At 41.0% G+C, this 25,351-nt stretch overlaps 1 long non-coding RNA gene across 1 annotated transcript in view; it reads right to left on the bottom strand.

The window, feature by feature from the left end:
- Positions 1-1,664: 1,664 nt before the first annotated feature.
- Positions 1,665-25,351, bottom strand: part of LOC107201208 — an 83,239-nt gene continuing 59,552 nt past the window's right edge. Inside the window, exons 2-3 of the long non-coding RNA XR_001520097.3 lie at positions 2,923-2,991; positions 1,665-1,858 (exon numbers count right to left, since the gene is read on the bottom strand). This is a non-coding gene — a long non-coding RNA (uncharacterized LOC107201208). The remainder of the gene's footprint in view (positions 1,859-2,922; positions 2,992-25,351) is intronic.

The following is a 25,351-nucleotide window of genomic DNA, read 5'->3' as shown; positions in this document are numbered from 1 at the left end:
ATCCTGTTACTCTTTTTTGCCTTTAGAGTAAGCAGTGCAAATGCAGTTGTGTGAATAATGACAAGGTCTCTTTTTGCCCACAGTGACTGCCAGCTACCAATTACACTTTGGGTGCCACAGTGAAACAGCTGTGGGCTCTCCACAGATAAAGAGAGGAGAATCCTACTTGGCAAAAGCACCTTCTTGAGCCACAGCTGGAGTCCATAGCCCAGGAATCATACTCCATGAATGTCCTTGCCTTTCCAGTTACAAACTGCCCTTTATGGAGGAAGAATTTAATGAAAAATGAGTGCTGCAGAGTGCACTCTTCAAATTGACAGAAAAAAATATTCTTAGCAAAATTTAGGCTATAATGATAAGAAAAGATATTGGTAGTGAGGGGTAAAATGTGTTTTGCTTTGTTCTCTTTGTAAACCCTAACTGAGTGATAATGTATTTATCCTGAGCACATAATCACTGTGTATTCCAGGGAAAGGGTTTGGAAATTTCAGTAAAACATTGCATTGGATATTCTGTCATTGCTGCATTTTAAAAGCAGCAAAAGCCCTTTGAGAAAATTCATGCCCTTTTTTAGTCAATGACAAACAAATATGTAGTCCAGAGAAAAATCCATTCTCTTTCTTTTTTGCAGTCAGTGTGACTTTTCATGGGAACATGTATTTTGAGTATGTTCACAGCTTTGCTACCACCAAAGATAAAAGAAGTTTCAACTGCTCCAACCAAAACATTGTGGAGACAACTTTACATGGATTTTGAACTATCACAACAAAATTCAAACAGAAGTTGAAAGCATAATATATTTTTTGTTCATATATGAATACTTTGCTGCGAAAACAAGTCATACCCGTGTCTCAGCCCACAGTAACTGCCTGCAATTCAAAACAATGATTCAGCACAGGGTATGTGATGTTGTGAACAGTTTAACGATTTTTTTTTTTCCTCAAAACTTTTGGCACTTCAGCCTCAGACGCTATTTGTACAGAGCAAAAGTTCAGGCAAGCGTTTCAAACGGAAAAAAAACAAACTGAGAGTTTTCCGTTCATGCTTAAATGCTTTGAGAGCATTTTAAAGGCTATCAATTAAAAGGCTTTACATTTCAAGCCCATTTGGATTTCTCTGATGATGTTTTCCAGAAGATCTGTGTGTTCAAATGCAATGTGAGAGGGAAGCTCCAACGCTGCTTTCTGTTTCTTTCTCGGACGAGTGTCCCCTGTTCCTGCACCTTCCCTCTCACCCTCTTGGGCCAGCTCTCATCTCTGCACAGACCTTTATTGCAAAGGATCTCCCCATCCATATCCCCTGGGGTGACAGGATGGTTGCCACAGACTGGGTCTGGGTTACAGCCTGCTTGTAGCCAGCCAGCCAGATGGTCTGTAAGGCTCTGACCCCAGCTGTAGGATGCCATGACTCACACCTGCCCTTGGGAGTGCTGCGGGGAGTTTCCTCTCATCGCCTTCCTGGAAAACCAGCAGGAGCGAGTGTGGTGCCAGACGCTCCCGAGCTGCCAGGTAAGAATTACCTGGCATCCAGACAAGTGGTGAGACAGGCTCAAAATGGAAACTCCATCTCCCTTCCCGGAGGATTTCACCATGCACGTGGGATTGTGTCACCCGCGGAAGCGAGTTCCAGCCCTCCTAGGAAAGCCCAACATGACATGTCTGCATCCTCCAAGGATGAGACTTCCCACCCAGCCAGCAGCCTCAATGGCTGCAGGGTGATGTCCAGATGGGGAGCTGCCCATCACCTCTGTCCAGTGGTTCTCAAGCTTCAGCAGAGTAGTCACCACCAAATCTCCCTGTGGAAGCGCAGATTCTTGGATGGCAAATTAAACTGATTGATATTTCAGTTGTCCAAGGACCTGAAAAGAGAGCCATGAATCAAAGATTTAAAAATCTGGGAGATGGAGGGCACCAAATTAAACCCCTGTGAGATATTAAAGCCACATTTTGAAATAAAAATATTAAATGTTGTATTTTCTGCATCTTACTTTCAGAGTGATAACTCAAATCCAAAGGTTCTCTTGTAAGTGTGAGAGATTAAAAAAGTCTAATTCTTGTCCATTTGTTTTAGTTTTCATTTTATTAGTTATTAGTTTAATTTTATTGTCCTTTTCCAAGAGCAAGCATCCATTTGCAGCCAGATCAGCAAAGCATAATAGGAGAGGGAATCAAGAGTTTTTGCACCAATTTTTGGTTAATTGTTTTTTCCAGGAAGAATTTTAACTGTCAGGGTACATGGTAACATCTAACTATATGCGAGGTGTCAGATGAGCAGGGAATGTCCAAAGTTGTTAAGCAGGTGGTGGTGGCACTCAACGAAGTAACATTAAATACAAAAGAAACTAATCTTAACTAATAAACAAAGATAAATTGAAATGTAGCAACTGCTGACATCCTTGTTCTTCATTACTAAGGGGCCAAGCTGGCTTACGAAGAACAGAGCTTGCAAGACAAAAGAAGATATTTTTAAACAAACTTAGAAAATCTAGGAAAGAATGTTGAATTATAAATGTTTGGATTGATTAACTACACTAACTCTAGATGGGAGTCACTGCAACACCATGCTTTTTAAGTAGAATAATTTGAATATAAATTTCAGTATAAATTGAAATTGAGATAATGATATAACTATATAGTATAAGGCTTTTTAAAAGGCATGGAAAATGTATCATGAAATCTAGTGCTCTGAAGCCTTTTGGGCACAAAAGGAAAACATTAAGGGTGAAGGTTATTTTTTCTTCTCATAAAATAGTTTTATTCCTGGAAAAAAACCCTTGTCTTTGTCTCGGTGAAAATTTTGGAGTAAAAATGTAATATTGAGATTCAGTGCTTGAGAAAATAGTGCTCTTAAGAACAATGGTAATGTCCCAGTTCCATGCTTTGGAAAACAAATAATTTTTTATATTTCCTTTTTATTACATACCTTAGATTTATTTTAATCCTTGAAATCTTGAAGCAAAAGCTAGTTGTTGTCAGTAATGCATTTCCTTCCCTGAAGTACCAATGAGGGAAAATAGAAAAAAGGTTATTACATGTGATCATAAATAAAATTTAATAAATATCCAGTATGAAAGATCCTACCTTTCCTGCTCAGATTCTTGTCATTTACCTCTGTATATTTCTAAGAAGACAGATTACAGAAAAACATTTTGTTTAGAATTTTGTAAACAAAATTTGTAATCTGGGAATTGTGAAAGTTGATCTTAGACAGCTTTGGATTAATTTTCCTTTACATCATTAGCCAAATTTCTTCTTCACTCTTTCTAAACTCTGTTTTGTGAAGTTCTTTTTTTGCTTTGTTTTTGTTTTGTTTTTTTTTAATTAGAGGCTGAAAGACAATTTCCATTCAACTCATATTCCATATGAGGAATCTGCATTTGTTTCCTGTGAGCAAGTATGGATTTTCCACTTATATCTACTCAGACCCTGATCATAACAGCACCATGTCAGCAGCTTTGCAAGAGATCGCATGTGTTTTCCAAGGTCTGGTGGTGGAAAATCTGGAAAGCAATATTTCATGTCTCTCAGAAGGCTGTTTATTCTCAAAAATGCTCAGTTATTTAGCCTTTTAGCAATTACCCATCCCTAATTTGAAGACCATTCGTCCAGGAGCTAAGGCATTGAGCTGTAATGAATCATTTGTTTCTTTTATGGGGATTAAGTGCATTGCTAAACAAAGACTAAGTTGCATAATTTTATTTTTTTTTTCCTTTTTGGTGAATAGAAAAGTGACAAAGGAATGAGGAATATATATATCTAAATCAATATATCTATATCTCAGGTTTTTGGGGTTTGGAATTCCTTTTTTAGAGGCTCCATTTTTGGCACTGCCAGTACAGTACTACCAGCAGAGCCCGCTATGGGACCACTCAAATTTGAAAGAGAAAGGTGGACATTCACAGCAAGGTTTCTGATGTTTCACTGTTTCCATAAATCACTGGAATTAAGTTTCACAAAGAGCCACCACCCATCAGTCTCGAGCACCTACTTATCCATGGAAGAGGAGACACTGAGTGTCACCCAGCGGATGTTGCCCTCAGCAGATCAACAGTAATCTCAGAGGTAGCACCATGTCCACCTAAGCTCATCCTTCCTGATTTTTTTGCAATGATTTGCCTAAGTATAGAGTTAATTAAACTTCCCAGCTGGTCTGGGAGACAAGGCGTCAGATGGGCGTAATGTATTCAGCAGCGAAGGGACAAGGAGTATTTAGGTTGATTGTTAAGCAACAACACTACGTGCTGTGGGCAAGAAGGACACAATGCCAGCTCTGGAAATTTCACAACTGTAGAGCTTTTTTCCTCAAGACTTTGTAATTGAGGCTTGCGGGGTTAATAAACAACAACCACCAGCAATAGTAACACTTATGACAGGAGAGAAGAAAAGGACAAGAAGAACATTTTGGACTGCTTACAGTTGTTATTCTGCTAATACTCCAGTAAGAAAGTGAGAGGTCTTTTGTGCCTTTTTTAGTCCAATAGCACGTCTCTAAATAAATCCCAGAACGAACACGCTTTTGAACGCCAAGATGAAAGTGGAGGCTAAAGCAGGCAGAGGCAAAGGTGGTTTTGGCTAGACTCGAGCAGCTGTGCTTTGCATGTCCAAAACCAAAACCACACTTTGACTTTGTACATTAGGTGTCACTGGGCTGGGAGCAGTGTGTGCGGAATGGGGCCACGCATGGCTTAGCACAGCCCTGTGCAAGCAACCCCAGGAAGGGCACAACTTTCCCATGTAGAGGACAGAAGGGTGAGTAAGCAAAAGCACAAGAACAGAGCTGGGAGCTAGCTGGAGCCACAGGCCATGGCAGGAGAGTGGTTCTTGCTGATCTTGGTGTGTAGTGTCCAGAGTGCATCAGAGGTGATGTGGGCCAAACCTGAAGTAGCAATGAGCTCAGACTCTGGTCTGCAGCTGGAGACCCCACCTCCTCACCAAGGAGATTTATCAAGAGATTTATCTCTGAGGTAGGTGGGCATTCTAATTTTCTTCACATGTGGAGCCCTGGGTTCAACCACTTGCTTTATCTCAATGACTGAAGGAAAAATAAGACAAAGTCTTCTATGCTTGCTGCTAGCCATGGCAACTGCAGTAATAAATGTGTGCTGAGACAAGCCCACCCCAGCCAGGCTCACATGCACAAAAAATAGCGCAGGCTATGATTGCTTAATATCCCAAATGAGTGGCTAATTACTTCACAGCTAATTAAGAGTACCTAGGCACTGTCCATGCAACCTGGTAAAATTCAAAACCAGGTCAAACAAAAAATAATGCAAAAGAAATGGTCTGTAGAAGGGTGAGTGACACGTGTCTCTGTCATTTGCCCATGTCCAGCCACTCTCATGAGGGCACAGCGTGGCCAAAACTGAGCATGAAGACCCTCAAGGATTGGTGAAGCTGGGTATTAGTGTAAAAGAAGTCAAGTTTATAAACCAGAACAGTGCTGAACTTAGATACTGCCCCATGCTCCAGACAAATCCCCTTATAAATAATGCTGAAAGTCCAGCCAGACCAGGCTTTTGTGTAGGCAAAATGTTCCTCACCGCTATACAGAAAGCATAAACCACAGACAGACAGCAAAATTAGACTTTCTTGTGTCCAAAAGCTGGAGTGCTGGAGTCATGGCCACAGGAGGGATTCGTATGCTGAAGTTTAGTGTCAATTGCTGAAAATTAAAATAAGTTATTTGAACCACTAGAAATTTGAGTATTCTTTCCCCATAGAAGGAACCTCTTCTTCTTATGGGGCAACTCTGAGCTGCCTCTGGAAGACATGGGCAGCACAGCACAGCCACAGAGAGGCCACTGAAAATATCAGGCAGAAGGGAAACAGAGGAAGAGGGATTATTTGAGGGGAAGCAACTCAGGGTATACATTTCTTAGTGTGCCCAGTTCACTGCTGTTGAATGACAGGAAGAGAAAGATGATGGCATTAATCCGTGGTTTTTTTTGAGATGAAGTATTGTGTTAGCCTAGATGCATGAAAATATAAAGCAAATATTACTATTATAATACAGTTTTAGTATACTGCATATGCTATGTGTATCTAGTATTTTCTGGACTGTACAAATCTCTGCAAAGTAGCTGCAAGACACTAAAAAAAAAAATGCTTCTGTGGTTGCAAATTAAAATTTTTTGAACTTTTGCTCTGCAGGAAATGTGACTTTTTATTCCACCCAAGACCTCCCAAAAAAATGCAATTTTGAAATATATCTCTCCCACAAATCCTTAGGGATTTTAGTTCAACAGAGGAGTTATGGGGAAGATTCACCATTGTAAGATTTTGCAATGATTTGAAGTTTGAAGCTGTCTGAAAATAGCAGATCATCTGAGAGCTGGACTATTTATGTCCTGGATTTAGACACACTTCCACTGACTTAGTTGTTTCTTATCACTCTCTTAGCTGCCTTTGGATTAATGTTTTTTGCTCTGCAGGCAATAGATTGTCTTGTTTTAATTTCAAATACTTGTCCAACACTATAATTGGGCCTCAGGAACTACAGTTCTAGAAGAAGTAAAATGCTATGGAGTAATCCAAGAGTTAGGCAGGTGATATGTTAGTAGCATCACTTGTTTAATGTGACAGCACTTACAAATGCATGCTACAATTTTAGACAATAATTCTGTCTGATGAGCATAGGAATGAATGCTTTTGTTGTTTAAGACCACAACCTTTTATCCAAACATCTGCATCTTTCCAAAGTAAACTGTACTGGTTAAAGCTCTCTTCCTTTCTCAACACTTCTGATGAGGGGCTAGATAAGACCACTTGCCTATGGTCTGGAGGTGAATCCACAACTTGAATAAGTGGGGTAAAGTGCTTCTTGCAGCAAAGCTGGCTTGATCCCCACAAGCATACACATGTATTTCTGGGGATGAAAAGGACTGGTGCAGGGTGGGAGGAGGGTAGGAAGGGAAAGCAAGCAACATGGCACAAGGACAGTGTAGGGGAAGGTGAAAGCTCACAACTTGTCCATTCTTTTCCTTCAGGTGGGAGGACACAGCTGCTGGAACTGTTTTTGACAATAGGTCACCACCACTTTGCAGAAGACAATACTACCACCAGCCTCTGTATTTTCCCCGTTTTCTGTGCATGTTTTATTCTAATGGCTGGTGGGCTGCTTGTCAGCTCTGAGAGCCCCTCCAGCACCAGTATAGGTTTCCTTGATGATTCCTCAGCCACTGAGCACAGAAGCTACGCCAATATGTGCACCTGGGGTCAGGAGGAAAAATAATGGAAAAGTCTCCAGTGCAGCTGCACAAGATGGCCATAAACAGGAGGTGTTTTTGTTTCCTTTTGCCTGCTGAATGCAGCTCTGGGAGAGCCGTGCTCCTTGCCAGAACAGATACCCATCTGGCATTGCAAAGCCCAGAAGAGGTTACCCGGTCAAGGTGGCTGTCTGGAGCAGTCTAAACAAATTCTGCATTTCTGGGAATTACCACTCCGTTGGTCAGAGCACTGGTCGTGTGGCTGCTGGCATTCCAGCTCTACAAACAGAGAAAAAAGTGTCAGGGCTATTTTAATAAAGGATTCCAATGGGAGTCAAAAGCATGTTGATGATTTCTTTCATGTGTTAATGCCATTAGCTACCTCAGGCATTAAGCGTGGGGAGTACCAGTAACTGACAGTGCACTGAGTGGGGAATGAATCATTTTATTTTTATTTAAGTAACTTTGTTGTTCTCATGAAATTTGGCCTCGGCAACATTGTCAGGTTTCAATTAGTGTTGGTAACTCTGGTTCAGAAAAAAAAAAATTAAACTTGATCCATGATGTGTTACTAGAAATTTGACAAAGAGTGCCTTCCTTTAAAGTGGTCTGTGTCATGAAGGGCATTGAGAAAAAACAGGCCTATGGCAGAAGAACTGCTCTTGTGTCCTGGTTTTTCATGGAGGATGTAAATAGAGAAAGTTTCCTTATGTTTCTCTATGGCCAGCCCATCCAACTTGCAGGCATCTCTTAGGTCAAAATGCATACGTGTTGTACAAATTAAGCTTTTGTGCCACTTCCTTAGCAAAGACTGCTGAGAATTGTTAGATTCATAGCAGAAAACACATCACAGCTGGAGATGGGGACTTCTGAAAGCAAGAGGAACAAACACATGAGCAGCTTTGCAACCAGAGAAACATTTTCTTTTGTGCTGATCCTGACTGGCTGCATGGTATTTTTCTATTTGAAATGTAGAGCAGAAACAAGAGTAGGGCTCTGGGGAATGAAGGGCAGAGCCCCAGAGGATACAGTCTCTGCTCTAAAATTAAGATCTTCAAAACCCTATGTAATGGTATCCTCTGTCCCAGACCTTCACGTCCCTGAAAGCCCAGATCCAGAGAGGAGCTGGTCCTGATAAGGACCTACAAGTGTCCTGCCTCAGGTGTGAGCTTCTGCTCTCCCCGCCACGCTGCGAGCCTGGCTAGGGAGCGAGGCTGGCTGGCTGGAAATTCACTGTTTTTCTTTTCAGAGTTAGTCTTTACCTAGCTCAGCCCTGAGAGCTGGCTCCCTGCCCAGATGAGCTGGATGGAGAAGGGTAGAACAGCAGCACAGCTGACTAAGCTTGGCTTTGACTTACAGGGAGCTGATCTTTCCCCTCCGCCAGAAACGTGGCAGCCGTCGTGGCCTTGAGCTTGGCATTGCCTAACTTATTTTGCTAAGCAGACCTAGAAGTATCAAACCAGTTCCATGGAGAGTGAAAAGCATTTCAAGAGTAATTAATATGAAATCTCCTTGAATAAATTTTAATGGGCAGACGCCTGTCTCTTGATACAGACCTAGTTACTGAGTCATTTAGTAAACAAAGGAGTAATGCTATTAGTTAAGCATGCAGAGTTGACCCTCTTTAATTCCAGTAAAGAGTCTGGGGACTTGTATCAGAGCTTTAGAGCCTGCAGGTCAGCACACACCTAAAAATGAGTGAAAACCAGAGCTTTTAAAAGCTAACCCCAAAGTCTCTAAGCTATATACAAGAGAGAGAAAACAATACTACATATATGCTCAGGCAGACTAGTCCATGCACTTAAGTCAGTCAAGCCTGGAGGAACCGTTCTGGGAAGTTAGAGGATATTTTATTATTGCTCCTGGACTTCTTTGCTGAGGTTGCCAGTAGGTGTGCCAATTAATTCCAGTGCTGACTGAGTTTTAGCAAGTGGCCACCTAACAGTCAAGCAATGATTACCAAGTAACTGCACGTGTTTCTTCCCCTGCAGACATCAATGTATAAGCTGTCAATTGAATGAAATCTTTTTTTACCATGTGAAGACTGATGTGTGTGTACATATATATATGTATATATATAACTTTTCTTTTCTGTTTGTTTCTTTTTGTTCTGAATTATAAAATACAACAAAATCTCCTGAAAAACTGCCTATGGTGAAATTGTCATTACAGGTGGATATGAAACTTTGAGGCCTGGGTGTACAAATACTACACATCTTCAAAGGAGGTAAGAGCACTTTGTGTGACTGACAGCCACAAATTCACCTTTCTTGTGTACTAAGTCATCATTTCACCAGCCAGCTGACAGCTGATGTAGGAAGAAGAACAAGACAGCTGATCAGAAGTATTAAAAAGGCCTCAATATGCACAATGAGAAGAACAAAATGGACTACCGAACCTGTTTGACCTGGTATGACAGTACATAGTGCCTTAAAATTGCTACATCTAGTTCCCACTCCTCCTCACTTCTCACTCATGTCTAGACCAAACACTGAATTTAAGGTACTTTTACCACAGCATCTGTTTGCTTGGGAACTTCACTGGCCATCTTGATCACTCTGACTTTTTATGTCTGAAATGTGGTCTCTGGGTCAGCTGCTGCAGCTCTCAGTTTGCCTCTCTGCATTGTGTTTTCTCTTGACTCATAAAAGTCCTGGCTCATTAAGGAAGCTTCTGATGGTTTGACAATAGTGTCTACCCATTGCATACATATGTTTAAATCAGTTTTCATCTGCATTCACATCCAACTAGTGCACAGCATTCGCTTTGTAGTTCTGGCATAATAGCCACAAACCTTCTGATGCATTATGAAATCACATGCTTGTAGCCCTTTCTTTTCCTTAATGAATTACAGTGTGATCAGACCTCTCATCAACAAAAAAACCCACTCAAAAAGTGAAGATGAGAAATACTTAGAACACAGGACACAAATAATCTGAAATAAAATCCCATGAGTAGCAGTGTTGGCATCAGTGGTTTGTGATTATCTGTTTTACACACACTCACATGAATTGATGTGATTCACTTTGAACCTTCACTTGACCCTTTCTTTTCCCTTGCACAAAACAATTCAATTTGAATTCAGACTGATGAATGAAGGAACTGAGCTATCGAAAGGACAAGGGATGAATGACTGTAATCAGATTAGAAACATCAGGACTTTAATATTATAATTTAACTAATGATCAATAACTACTGGGACAGAAAAGATAAAAAAAAAACCAGATCGGGTTATCCCTTCCCCTTTTGTAATCAATGTATCAATTTTCAAAACTAATTATATACCTTTTGCAAATTGGCACTTTTCTCTCTCTCTTTATTTGTAACCACCACGGTACAAAGAAGAGGTCGGGACTCTCAGTACAAGAGGAACTTGGCTGCTTGCTGCCAGACCGCTGAGGGTATAAAGGGGAAGACCTGTCACTCTGCCAGAAATGTCTCTTCTCAAGAAAAAAACCCAGACAGGATGAACCATTGAAGTTTTTTCTCTTCTACAGAGAAGATCATTGGGAAACTCATGAGATCAAATTGGTCAGGGAGAGCCTGACAGCACATGTGCTTCAGAGGAATTCATAGGAGGGAACTGAATTTGAAATTTCAGGCTTCATTTTCTTCTACAAACTTCCACAAATTAAGAGGCTAACAGAATTTCATGTAAAGCCGCAGGTCTGAGTAAAACATTTCACTTTTATTTAGGTGGGATTTTTCTCCCCATTCTGGTAGATAAGAGAATGAATCACTGGAATTTTTGTACTCTCCATTTCTAACCAGGGGAAGGGAGGGCTGGTTATTTCTGGTAGGATCAGTGTTTGTAGTGGTTTCACTCTGCATATCCCCCTTCTACAAGATCAGCTGCTCTTCGTCAGAGTTCAGAAAACAAGCCCATCTCACCTAAAGTTGGATAGACTTCTGAAAACTACTGGACCTTCTCTACAACCACTGTTTAGCCTGCTGTGATCAAGGAGACAAAATGCAGCCTACTTCCTATGGTACATCCCAGCAAATAACAGAATATGTCACTCAGACTCTGCCATCTACAGTGAAAAACACACAAGGTGAGGTCCTCACACTTGTTTTTGAATTCCCTGAAAAAAACATTCAGCTTGGCCTTGGATTTTACCACCAAGACCACTGACTTGAGTGAAAAGCCAGCCTTTGGCATGTGGGCTGACATTGTGATTGGTATAGCTTTTCCTAATAACATGTTCCAGTGCTTAAGCAATATGAATTGCCTGGGGTTTTCAACATTTTTGACAAGGTGTCAGAGGGATTTTTTTAAGTCTGAGATTAAATGAAAACTTTTCAAAATACTGGTTACCAGCACACAACCTTGCTCGAGATATGACCCAAGACTGAAGCAAAGGAAACTTGGCTGCCAGATTGAAATGGCTTCACACCAGACTCTTGCTCTTTCTTCCCCTTCTGTTCCCTGGTAACATGTAGAGAGAGAGTAAAATCTGAAGAAAGGAAAATAAAATAAAAACATAAATCAAAATAAATTAAACTCAATACAATAAAATTAATCTAAGAGTATTCCATTAATATTGAGTTGCTTTAACAGGGAAGGGCAAAATCCTTAATTTAACTCTGTATCTGAATATGCCCTTGCTTGTCAAGCTACTTTGCCATATTTAGGACAACAGGACTTTAGCCTGTTCTTAAAATAATGGTGAAATTACACACATAAGACTATTGGTTGCTTGCCAAGTCTAACTATTTCGTACTGCACCTGATTTCATTCTGCCCTGCTTAAAATGAATCCTTTTCCTACTGAAAGCAAGATTCATGTTGCCATTAGCCTCAGGAAGAGTGGCTTCAGACTGCTTTTCAGGTGTTCAGAGGAAATATTTCAGGATTTTTCATCTGTAAATTGACATGGCTCCCTGTGAATAGACAGGGCAAGATCTCAGGAACCTCTGAAATGGGACACCAGAATTACACTCTCATTGCAAGGAGCATTGCTCTCAAGCATGCAGCAAGGCTCTAAACCAGAAATCAGGAAAGTATGCCTCCATCATAAAGGTGGGATGATGGTTTAGCCCCTAGGGAGACCCCTAAGTCTAAATAATTCTAAAAAATCTAGTCTTTTTGGATGAAGCCATGTGTATCTACTGAAAGACCAACCATTAAAACCACAGTAAAAGCTTACTGTTAACATGGTTGTCCCACAGGGGCTGTATAAGGGCTTTTTCACGTAATCATCCCGTGACTGCTTAAGACTCTGCCAGTAACAAGGATTTTCCCCTCTTTCTTTGGACTGCACATTTTGTCAAGTGCAGTAGGAATTTACCTGGGAAGGAAGGGGATGAAGTTCACTTACACAGAAGCTGACACATGAACCCTGCAAAACCACTTTACCACTCCCAGAGAAAGCATCAGTGTTGCTTCCTTATTTTGAGCTATAGGAGTTCACATCCTCATTTCTTCTATAGGTACTTTCACATCACACACACACACAGGGCACTTTATCTCCCTCTCATTCTGTTTTTGAGTTTATAGTCCACAGGTTCACTTTTGCTGGGCTTCTTAGATCTTTGGAATCCGTTCATTTGTATACGAAGTCGAAGACAGATATCCCAAGGAGAAGAAAAAGGCACAAATCAGGTCATCCTTCTGTCAGAAGCTCTTGGATGACCTTCAGAAAGTTGCTTGTGATCTCTGGCTCTTTTACGTACAAAATAAAGAGAATATTACTTCTTTTCTCTTACCTCGTTAATGTGAACTGAAAAAAAAATCTAGAGTTTGGGCACTTTCTCATATGTGTCTCGGTGCTATGAAACTGTTAGCACTCTTTGGAGCCAGAGGTCTGCTACAACCTCCCTTGGCCACCCATGCCAGGATTATTCAGAATTTTATTCACAGGGCAGTTGTCATAGTTTGTAGTTGCTCCGACTGTCCTCACTACTGCTTATAGGTAGTTCTCTAACTTCATCTTCAAATTGAAAACAGAAGGCTTGGTTGAGCCAAGTAATGACTCAGGTCAGTCTGTTATGTCAGAGCAGCACTTGCCTCAAAAGTTGTCTTGTTCTCTGGATGCAGCTGTGCTCAAGCCAGGCATGTGTTGCTTATGAGACTGTCTCTTTCTCTTTCTGACTCAGAGGTGAATAGCCTGGGCCATTTCTATGGATTTCACCCACAATTTCAGATTACTTTCGTCATCAGTGCTAAATCCCTTTGGTAAGGCATGGGGAGCTTTCCACTGGTCAAATTAAAGATGTGCCACACTGCCAAGAGGAGCTAACAGGACTAAAGCAGAACAGAAACAGAGGCTTTGTAGCCCAGTGGCTGTAACAGTCAGATGGAATAAAGCTGTCTTGGTTTCTGGTCCCTGCTTCATGCTTTTGTAGATTACCCAGTACCTATTATTCACACAGGTGATATAGACTAAAAAAATCACACCAGTCCCATACCCAGGTCCACTTGGAAGAAGAACTGAGTCTTGCCTGGAGTTGTTGCAAACCTCTTCTCTCTCGCTTCTTCCTGCAAGTTGGTGTTGTAGTATGCCCTTCCTGCCTTGTATGTATGAAGACAGAGCTCCTTCAAAACCTGGATGATTGTGTAAGATAAGGGCAATAATTACACACGACAAGCTCATAACTCTTTATATGGACAGCTTACAAAACTCCTCAAAAACATCCATCCATTGCCACAACATGCCTGGGAGGGAGATGAGGTTAAATATGCATACAAGCCATCATTTATTGTCTACCAAGAGACACTACTCTATTGCTGGTACACCAAAGATAAACAACTTGCCCAAGCAAAGTCTGGAAGGGAACTTTGGGTTGCTCCAAACCATGTGTTTCAATCCTTAGGCCAAAGCAGTGTTTTCAAAGTTATTTAACCTGGAAAAAGTTAAGGCAGTGGGTTATGCCGCTGCGATAAATCCTGCGCTCCTGGTTTACCACAGCATGGCAAAGGAGGCACAAGAAGGGCTGATAAGGCTGGCAGTGCTCTCCCTGCTGCTCTCCCGTGTGTGTGAGTGTGTGTGCACCTCAGCTCTGCCCTCCTGGGGGTGAGCACTGCTTCTAGACTGTGTGATGAGTCAAGGTATTGTGGCTGAGACTGCAAGCATTGGCTCTGTCACCAGGCAGACAGACAGACATTCAAAGAAACCACAGCCCTCTGGTTTCTTTACCCTTGTTTGCTTAATCAAGTTGGGGTTGTGTGTGCGTGTACACATTTTTTCACCCACAGCACAAACAAATACTGCTTAACACCTGAGGGTGGCTGGCTCTCAGAAGTGCCTCTGGAAAGATGACTCAGAGGAGGAGTAGTGGGAGGCTCCTATGGCAATTCGACCTAACGCAGGAAAGAGCATTCCCTCTTACTGTAAGTGATCTAATTATATTACTGTAAATCTCACTCTCACATTTGCAGCTACCTCCCTATCAGCTCTCAGGCTAAACTTATGTAATTGTGGAAAACTCTGTCAAACAGAAGATTCCTGCTGCATGCCACATTGTTTGCAGAAGACTTGTATGTGAGAATGAGCAGGGAAGGGAGACCTCAGTGCAGAAGACTGGAAGTGATACCTTCTCTAAAGGTCATGAATTTGTGCACTAAATTACACCATGGGCTATAACAATTGCAAAGAAAATGAGCAGTCCAAAAAAGGTACATTGTTTTCTTCAGTGGGATAAATCCCATTTAGACAGGCCAATTTTTTTGCTCATAATGTTCCAAGTAAAGACAATATTCCTTCTTGTTCTTGTCTTCAGTTTCACCTAGTGTCACTGATCCTGCCACTAGGCTGCTGGTAGAGTCCTGGCATCATTTCAGTGGTCCTCCACCTGCATTCCCTATGGCTCATCTCACACAGACCCCTGTTAACATGGGAAGAGGACCCAGGACTAAGGTCAGGAGCATCTGGTAAAAGGAGATCGAGGTGATGATCTGGGAGCAGCAAGCACTTGGGGAATAAAAGGTGCTTTATGGCTGTGCCAGTTATTATTGCTAGGCCAGCTGACCAGGCCTCATTAAGTGAGTGTATGGACATGACTCTACCATTGGGGCCTATTGAGGGACAGGGCAACCATAGAACCATGGAATGGTTCTGGTTGGAAGAGACCTTAGAGATCATCTAGCTCCAAACCTCTTCCCATAGGCAGGGACACCTTCCACTAGACCAGCTTGTTCAAATCCCTGTCCTGGGGACAGGCTGGGAACACTTCAAAGAATGGGGCATCCTAAGATGTGCTGGACAACCTATGCCAGTGCCTTACCACCCCCATAATGAAGAATTTCTTTCTATCATCTAATCTAAATCTCTCCGTTTTCTTAATTTAACACTATTCTCTCTTGTCCTGTTTCTATCTGCCCATGTAAAAAGTCTATCTCCGTCTTTCTTTGAAGCCCCCCTTCAGATATCAGAAGGTGCTCTAAGGTCTCCCCAGAGCCTTCTGTTCTCCAGGATGAGGAACCCCAACTCTTTCAGCATGTCTTCATAAGGAAAGATACTCCAGCTTTCTCATCATCTTCCTCTAGGCTTGCTCCCAGCAGTTCCATGTCTTTCTTATGCTGGGGACTGAAGAGCTGGGTGCAACACTCCAGGTGGGGTTTCACAAGAGCAGAGTAGAGGGGGACAACACTTCCCTCAACCTGCTGGCATCGCTTCTTTTGTGGCTGCAAAGCTGCGAGTGCAGTTGACTTTCTGGGTTGATAGCACACACTAACAGGTCATGTCCAGCCTCTCATCCACAAAAACATGCTAGTCCTTCTCCCCAGGGCTGCTCTCCAAGAGTTCTTTTCCCAGTCTGTACTCACATCTGGGATTACCTCAACCAGGTGGAGCACCTTGCACATGGACTTGTTGAACCTCATGAGGTTCTCATGGGCCCAATTCTCACAACTGCCCAAGTGCCCCTGGATGTCATCCCTTCCTTCTGTTGTATGCACACTCAGCTTTGTGTCATCTGCTGAAGGTGCCCTTGATCCCACTATGTCATTGATACAGGTATTAAAGAACACTGGTCCCAAAACATAGCCCCATGGGACAACACTCATCATGCGCCTCCACATGGACATAGAGCTGTTGATCACAACTTTTTATCTGCGTTTGAAAAGGAAGGGAAGAGCACTGCCCACAAGCCTGGTCTCACTGCAGCTCAGAGACATCACTAGGAAATGAAGCAGAGGCACAAATGGATGCAGCTGTGTGTGCCAGTGCTTGCCAGAGCAACTGAGCAGAGTTTCAGAGAGATACATGTACCAAGGACGCAGTCAGAGCAGCACCCTGAGCATGTCCTGAGAAAATCTCTGAGAAGGTGTCTGGGGCAAAATGTAGACTGGAAAAGAAACCTGAATGGCAGAAGATTCTGAGCGTGTCTCTGCAGCCTGGTGGCCTTTGGCTGGTGCCATTCCACATGAGCCAGCCTGGGAGGAGAGCCTGAGCCTGTCTGTGCCACCCCTCAGAAGATGTTGTGGTGCTCAGCTGGCTGAGCTCCAGCTGCCTCCAAGTCCTGCAGAGCAGCCTGTCCGCATCTGATCAAAGGCACCTCTGCACAGCCTCTGAGATGATTCTGATTCCTTTTTTAAACTGGTTTTATTTTAACCCCTGCTCTGTTCAGAGAAGGAAAAAAAAAACAAAAACAAAACACAAAGCAAAACACACATACCTTGTAAATAAGTCAGAACATCTCAAGCAATTGATGCCATCAATTGCCATCTCCATTTAACTGAGGCAGCCCACTTGGACTGTGCATTTGATAGTCATGCATTTGATGGTTGAGACAAAAGAGGCAATATTATTTTTTTAAAAAAGTTTCTAAAAGAGCCCAGAATTTTCTCTGTTTTCTAGGGAATCCAAATGGCAATAGACCATATAAAAAAGGGAGGAAAACAGTCACTTTAGCACATAATTCTAAATAAAAAACAAGCAAAGAAAAAAAAAATTGGATGAGGTCAACCAAGAACTAACACCAGAGTCCAGGAAATTGTCAGACAAAGCAACTGCAGTTCATATGAACCTCTTTCTCTTTGCTAGGACTGCACTTGCACCTCTGTAGAGTGTCCACATTCAAATTCTAGCTTAGCTAAGTAGGGGTGAAGAAGTGATTTTCTAAGGTAGGCACAAAACGGAAATATGAACGGGGAATTTGTGCCAATACCCTGACACAGAGGAAATATAAGGGTGTAACTGCAGCATGAGCAGCAAGATGCTGAAAGCAACCTGAAAGAGCCAGGGAGTATGTGTCTAAGCTCCAAGTAAAACATTTTTCTGTAGTTGCTATTGTCTCTATAAATGTATTATGAAGACAAAACCTCACATTATGCCCTTTAAAAAACATAACACAACTCATTCTGTCAAGAAGTGAGTTTTCCATGACTATGGTATTTGATTGTTTTATCCTGTGAATGTTTCCAAAAAAACACACACATACACACATCAACTCTCTATAAATTGTGCAGAATTTTTATGAACACATGGACATTCCAGCTGACCCATCAATACACATATGTTGAATTTTATCTGTTTTCTTATTATTTATTGCACACACATGAAAATGAGAGGCCAAATAACATAGATGTATTTAGGACCCTGTCCTGCTCCAGTTGAGTTGAAGTGGGTATCTTTGATGTTTTCCAGTGTTCCTTCCTCCCACATGAAAATCCCATCTGTTGGCATTAGATGAGTAAATGGAAATCTCAGCCTGTCTTTAAGAATCGAGGTTCTGGACTTCAAGGTTGCAAGCATGTCCTCAGGACATGAAACCAAAACACTCATAAAAAAGGGACCTGACAATCATAATTTTTTAAGACTCTGAAGTTTTTCAGCCACTCCCATGATTTTGGGGGACTAAATTGCCAGGCCTGGAATTCGTTGACTTGCGCTGGGCAAGCCATTGCCCATGGTGTCAGCACCTCCTCTCCCAGAGGGCTGGATGTGTCTCTTCTGCCCACACAGTGCTGCTGATACATCTCTAGGACAATTTCCTAGATTTCTCTGAGTCACCCCACTCTTATTAAAGGGAAAAATATTTTTAGAAATTTAACAGAATCAAACAAATAGTGCTACTCTGTTTCAGATACTCAATATGCTCTAACATCTTTGATCCCTCAGTTTTACAACACCCTTTTGTATATACAAATGGGGTGTAAGGTAGCACAGAATTCTGGATTATTTTATTTGCCAAGATATTGAGTACAGCTAGAAAAGCATAAATGTAAGGAGATATCTGTAAGGTGTCATTTCAGAGCTAAGCACAGGTAACAAAATCGATGTTTAATCCTTTCATTCAATTGTGGCAGGCCTATGTGCTGTGTGTGATTTCCCAGAATTAGTACATTAAATGATTAAATAAAATAAACACAATAAAGAAATACAAATGAGACAAAATATCTAATTACCATTAAAGAAAAATTACACCTTGTTTAATTGAGTACATTCTAATTTAACTGAGATGAACATAAAGATAAATTGAATTTTCTTGCTGAAGCAGGACCACATTTAGAAATAATTCTCAAAATGTTAAGATCTACTCCTTATCTTCATTTCAGAGTTAACAAGCATGAAATCTTTCTAACTGGTTAAAATGTGTAAAAGAATGCTATGACAAATCACAATCAGCTGTCACATTTGCCTGGTTTATGTCTTCATCGTTCACTATCTGTGAACATTTATTCAAGCCAAGTGTTGTTGGTACGAATGTTGGTTTTCATTTAACCGAGAAAATCACTAGGATCCTATAACTATCTAAGCACTTGTTGCAAAGATTGCTAGATGAAATGTATCTCCAAAATATTCATGAATATAATGTAGCCCTAGCTAAGGCTGTGAAAGCACAAGAAATTTCCATTCCCAATGGATCCCTAGGAAATTGACACTTTTCTCTATATCAGAAGAAAAAATAATTGCCATGATTAAAAAAAAAAATAATTGTATCATGATACTTTTATTTCTGTGATAAACAGCAAATTTCAGTTTGAAAATAAAAGTAGCTTGGAAAAAAACACTTCTCCCCCCTTAGCTTCCCTTCCAAAAATGTTGAAATGGAATATTTTGACCTTCTCATAATACTTCTTCCCAATTTTTTTCCCCAAAACAAAAGGTTGTGAAAATCAACATGCCTCAGAGAGCAGTTTTGGTTAGACAAAATGGCATTTTCTAATGGAAAAAAAAGCATTCCACTGAAAAAAAAAATTAACCAGCTCTAGCAATAACTCTGGATTTCACACTCTGGGCTAAATTTGCCACCCTTTGCCCTCTGAAATGAACTGGAACACTTGAGAAGTAAGGAACTAATCAGGGGAAAGAAGCACCCTCCCAGTATAGTTTGGAGACTATAGGGTGGGGGGGAATGGATCTGCACAGGCATGCTGCTCTATGGGTTCCCATGGTGCTTGCTCCCACTAGCCCAATTACAGCATCAGAGACAGATTTGTAAGAGTTGAATTTTTTTTCTTTTCTGAGGAAATATCTTCATTTTGTTTTGTTTCTTGCTGTTCTTGGCATGAAATTCATGTTTTATTGGTATGAAATACAAGTCTGTTTTGACACTTGCAGAGACAACACAGACAGAGTGAAACATCTTTCTAGCTATAAACTGAAGTTTGTATGCCTTGTAAATAGTTTTCTATTGCTCATATAGTAGAAACGAAAAAAAATATTTTTTTTTACAAACACAGATAAGCTATCTGTGTCTTGCTGTGTGCTTTCCACTTTCTTTCAAAACAGGAACCTGGTTTACCAAGAGCATCTGGTCCTTTCACATACTTCAGCACATGGAGCAATAAGCAAATGCTCGAAATCTAAGTATGGCTTCACTGAAAAGACGTGAAATTTTGCCTCCCATTAGGCTTGGTAGAAAGCTGCTTCTCCACCAGCAAGCTGTAGTGACAATATGGTCCAGGTGCCTCTTTGGTCTTCAGTGGCTAAGAAATGCAGGACTAATAAGAAAGGTCTGGAGGTTTGGTCTGTTCTGTTGGAAAGCCATTGGCCCTCCTTTAAGTTGCTTTTGATCTACCATAACAGCTAAAGTCTACAGGACTGAAGCCAGCACATTTTTGTCTCGGAAGAGGCACAGATCTCTTATCAGTGTGTTGCTCCCATACCTAATACAGCATAAATGCAACTTTCATCCTATAATGACTTGAGGCTACAGCAGGCAGGAAACAATGTTTTCTCACTCACAAAACTTCTAAAGACTCATTTTTTTCAGTAAGTCTGTACCTCATTAAGATGAACCAAAAGTCTTTAAGCCCTTTTCTTCTTCCTTGAGAGTGAAGACTTTGCACCTCTACATGGGAGATGTAGAGGCCTCAAGAAGGACCAAACTGCTACAGCCATACCCAAGAGAGGAGCAGTGCTGGGGCACTCTCAATATCTATGGCACCTTCTTGGCCAGGAACACTTTGTTGCATGCTCCCATCCCTTGGAGCAGGGTCTGAGGTACTTGGGCTGTTACCCATGCTGACTCCTGAGCCATGCCAGGAAGTGCCAGGAAATTTTCTAGCATGACCATGTTTCAGCAGCCAAGTCCATGGCATTGACACTATGATTTTGTCAGTATCATCACACTGGATCAAACTAAGGAGTTGCTCTAAAATCCTGCACATGAGTACTCCATCCCCTGAGTGTTACTGCTTTTGCTCTAAGTCATGTTTTAGGACTGTTGATAACATTATGTGTCCCAGAATTATAACAGGATGACACTTTGTGCTGTGCCGTCCTGAAAGCTCCACATACAAACAGCTATCATTGTTTAGGATAATGGGAGGCAGAATTTTACCTAGACAATGGAAGACCTTGTATCAGTAACATGGGATGGAATGGAAAACCAGGCAGCTATGTGTAATCAGCTCAGGTTTGCTCCAGCCCTGCTGAACCCAGATAGCTTACTGCAATGTAATTAAAGTATTGTGGGAGCCCACTCGACCTTTAGGATATGGGAGAGCTTTTGAACTTGGTATATAGCTGCCCTATGCATTTGTGACAAGTAGTCATTAAAAACAAGCTTTGAATAGTATTTCTTCTAAGTTGAGGCTCATTTTAATTGTGAAACTCAAACAGAAGGCTGCAGAAATTCACACTCACCCACATACGGATTTACTTTCTCTTTAAAAGAGTGAGTTGCCTTCTCCTTCCAGAAGATTGTAGGGTAGTTTTGTCTCCTCACCCATGTGCAAGACAATGAACCTTATCTTTGCCTGTGACAGGGAATACGTCTGGAAATGTTATCTGGCACTCTTGGCCTTTTTAAAGTTTATTCTGATTAAATTTTTCTTATTCAAGTTCATCCTGATGAAATTTTCTGTTATCTTCCTGAGGCTTTTCTACTTCTTTGCCAAATTTTAATCAGTACCTGTTCCTGTACATTTCAATACTCTCTCCCACAGATGGAGTGATTAGCCTCAAGCATCTTTCCCTAAGACTTTAACATACCTTCAAAAACCTGAGTGGGACCTTCCTTCTGTGTGACCTGCTTGACTCCCTTACTGCTAAATATTTAATTTATAAGGGCATCCATTGTTCTATGGTCTTGCAGGTCTGCAAGTGGGCTCACTGAGAGCTCAATGTTCACCTAACTTCATGTTTCCATAAATGCTCTCCCTCTCTGGTCTATGAGTGATTTAGAAGCACCTGTCTCATGCAAAATGATCTGTGGTTGAATCTGGCTATGTGTCCCCTAGTCTCCAGAAGGCATATAATCACATCATCAGTCATTTCTCCCTCTCCATAGCATGTAGAGAAGATCAGTAATTTGAAGGTTTATCAGTTTGAAAGTTGATGTGGAGTGGATTTTCCAAACTGTTTATTCCCCGTAAAGCACAGTTTCTCTCTGTACATTTTGGGTTCCAGCCTGAAACAAAAACAATAATAAGAATGTGCATACACATTACCTATCCCTATGTTATTATCTTTTATTTGCACAGCTCATCAGATTATTGTCTGATGTGTTTAGAGTCTAAAATTATCTCTTAGAAAATGTTTGTGCCTGCTGAAGCATGTGAACCTGAGACGACAATCTGAGATGCAGGCAATGCTAGTAAAAATTGTACTTTGCTGGATGTCAGTGATTCACTCCCCAAATATGAAGCATGATAAACTGAGAGGAAAAATAAGTAAAATACCTCTCAAGGGGAAGCTGCATTTAAGAGGAGACAGCTTGGCACCAACTCTAAATATTTGGTATATGGAAGTGAGGCAGAGCTGTACCTCAGACACCCACACTGAATTTTGCTCTTTCAGTGCCTTTATTGTATGGCCATTTCCCAGCATTTCAGTGGCATATCGCATCTCTCCAGAGCTTTTAGTGAAACATCTTGGCCTTCAACTGCAACTTTGACTTCATGGATTATTCTTCCAGTGCCAAGGATTGTCTCCATTGACTCAGGAGTGAGCAGCTCTTTACTGCAGTAGTGCTTCTCAGTAGCATATGTGAGAAGGAGATTCACTTCTGTCGTCACCAAGGACAGGTTTATGCCTAGGAACTGGTAGAGGTGTCATTAGATTGACTTTAAGCCAGTCTGCTTAAATGACTGAAAAATTGTTTAAGCAGAACAGAATGTCTGAAACCTCAGTTACATCAATTCATCCCAATTGTCAATACAATATAAATGAGGTTGAAAACCTCTTTAACTGTTACTAGTATTTCTATTTGGTGGTACACTAGGATAGAAGTCCTCCAGTGTGACTGCTTCCTTCCTCAGAAAGTTCTTCTAACTTTTCTAGGAAAGGACATCTATGTAAAACATAGCCCCAAGCCCTAGCAACCTGGAATACAAAGCTTCAGATGTAAAATAAGAGATGGGAACTTGGGATCAGAGATTTCCTTAGCTGTCCTTGATGCCTCCTTGATATTAAGCAATCTTGGTCTTACTCCATCCCACTCACTCTTTCATACACACACTCTTGCTATATGGTTTTGCTGCCTTTTACCAGTCTTCAAGAGAGAAAGGCCAAGGCTCCAAGAACAAAATGCCAAGAGCAACATTATTCGAATTTTAAAAATATCTTTCCTTTATATCTGGATTGGATTTTGTTATCAGAGGAATAGATATAATGTGTTTGAAAGCTCCTGGGAAAGGTCACATACAAGATTTTCTGTTATGTTGCAACAAGACCATTGTATTTTGAGTCACAGAGAAGACAGGATGAACACACTTCTACATGACCCAAGACGACATCTGAAAGTTAATTTTATTTGCTTACCATTCATGCATGATTGTGTTCCTTTTCAGTGGACAGGTTTTTTCTTCCTGGAAAGCACTTTTGATTTCCAGGGATCTACAAGAAATTGTTCTTTCCCCAGGCAATGCTGACACTCCAACACTCTTTTATCTGACTTCTCTGGCCATGATTTTGTGTGTTCTTCCCAAGTGCACCAAAGGGCTCAGCCTTATATTTCCAGACACCTGAACTACTACTGAGTCACTGATGTTCTAGATATTCAGAGTATGTAAGAGGGGACTCACAGCAAAAGGTCAATCTCTGCTGAACTTTCTCCCTCATTATTAGGATTTTAACACTGTTTAAGACCATATTAAAAATATATTAAAACAGTATTTCTGCCTTCCCTCTTTTCTAGTCTGCAGTGCTTTGTGTCTTTGTCCTACTCACCTTGATGCTTTCTATTCATTCCATTTTTCTGATTTTGGATGTTCCCCCTGTTGATTTTTTTCTTTTTCTCCGTCTGTTGTTTTTGTCTTTTGTTTCTTTGATTTTTCTAACTCATCCTACCCTTTTAGTTCCTTTACCTCTCTTTCACCCTCTTTTTCTCTAATTTATTTTTTTTTAAGCCAGGACAGCTTTGCATTCTTCATTGTTTACAGCCATCCTATTTTATTCACCCTCTTCTTACTACTTTCTTCATTTTGATGTGTCTACTGTGGTTGCTAGAGCTTGTAATGAATATGCAGTTAGACATAGCTCCAGTTTAAAGAAATTTCCAATATAAATAAAAAAGAAAGAGAAAAAACACTTGGAAAGAAAGGAAAACTTGTTATCTCCATTTTACTGAGGGAAAACTGTGGCAATAAAAAGATAAATAATATTTTTTAGGTCACGCAGAAAGCCTGTGGCTGAACTGGGAGGAAATGCCAAGCCTCCCAGATTTCATTCAGTGTCTTACTCATAATTTCTTGCTGATTTTTGCAAGTGTCTGCAGTGTAATGATTTGCAGTGTGATAATAATGGCACTGTCCACAAAAGAGCAGACTTCCTGCACTAATATGGGTTTTCAAGCTTACCATAAAACTTGCTGATTACTTGGCATACACAGCATTACAGAGTAAGAAATATTTTAAGAAAAACAGGATGTTTTCTTCCAGGATGAATTCACATCTTATTGCAAAAGTCCACCAGACAACCAACCCTATAAGTTCTGACATCTGCATTTAACCAGCAAATTCTTTGAGGAAATTCAGAGTCATCCAGTTTTCCTAAGTTTAAGTCAGCTCTGTTAAGGGGCACATTGGTCCACATTCTAATAGAACCACAGAATTCACCTCAGACCGTGTTCAAAATCTTTACTTTATTTGAAATCAGTGTCATTATGAGCAACTCTTGATAGTTCTGTGATCAGTGCTTGAGCCTAATTCCAGGATCAGCTGACACCTGCAGTACCGGATGTGGCCTCACTTCAGCTGTGCTTAAATTTCCCTCCTACCCCTAATGTGTCTATTGCTCCTGTGAGCAGACTGGGGGAATTAAACAGACTATATAAATACAGCCACATAGCACAGCATAAATGTTCTTCAAACATATTTATGCCTCTGAGGGGATTTCAGGATTAGTGTAACTGCTGTACAGTTGCCTCAGTAAATGTGATGTGATAAATTGATATAATTGACTTCTTGGTGCTGCGCTGGGGTGCAGGGATGGGAAGCGAAAGCAAAGTGCAGCTTGCTGAGGCTGCCCCCACTGATGGAGAAGCTTCTCAGATATCTCAGAGAAGCCAGTGCTCACATCCATTCAAACCGAAAACTAGCAAATGAGTGCGCTGACAGTAAAAGAAAACCCAAACCTGCCAGCACCTCCTGATGAAGACAGAGGTGCCAGAGCGAAGATGAGAACATGTCAAATTCAGATCTCACAAACACTGATGTAAATACAGAGTAGTTCCAGTGAAATCTATGAAATGGGTTTGAAATGGGCTAGAGGTGCATATTTACACCATGTAAATTTAGATACTGACTCAAATCCCT

The sequence above is a fragment of the Parus major genome, chromosome 3 (assembly GCF_001522545.3).
Source record: "Parus major isolate Abel chromosome 3, Parus_major1.1, whole genome shotgun sequence".
NCBI classification, from domain to species: Eukaryota; Metazoa; Chordata; class Aves; order Passeriformes; family Paridae; genus Parus; species Parus major.
Note: the sequence above shows the minus strand (reverse complement) of the source record. Positions and strands in the feature narration are given on the sequence as shown.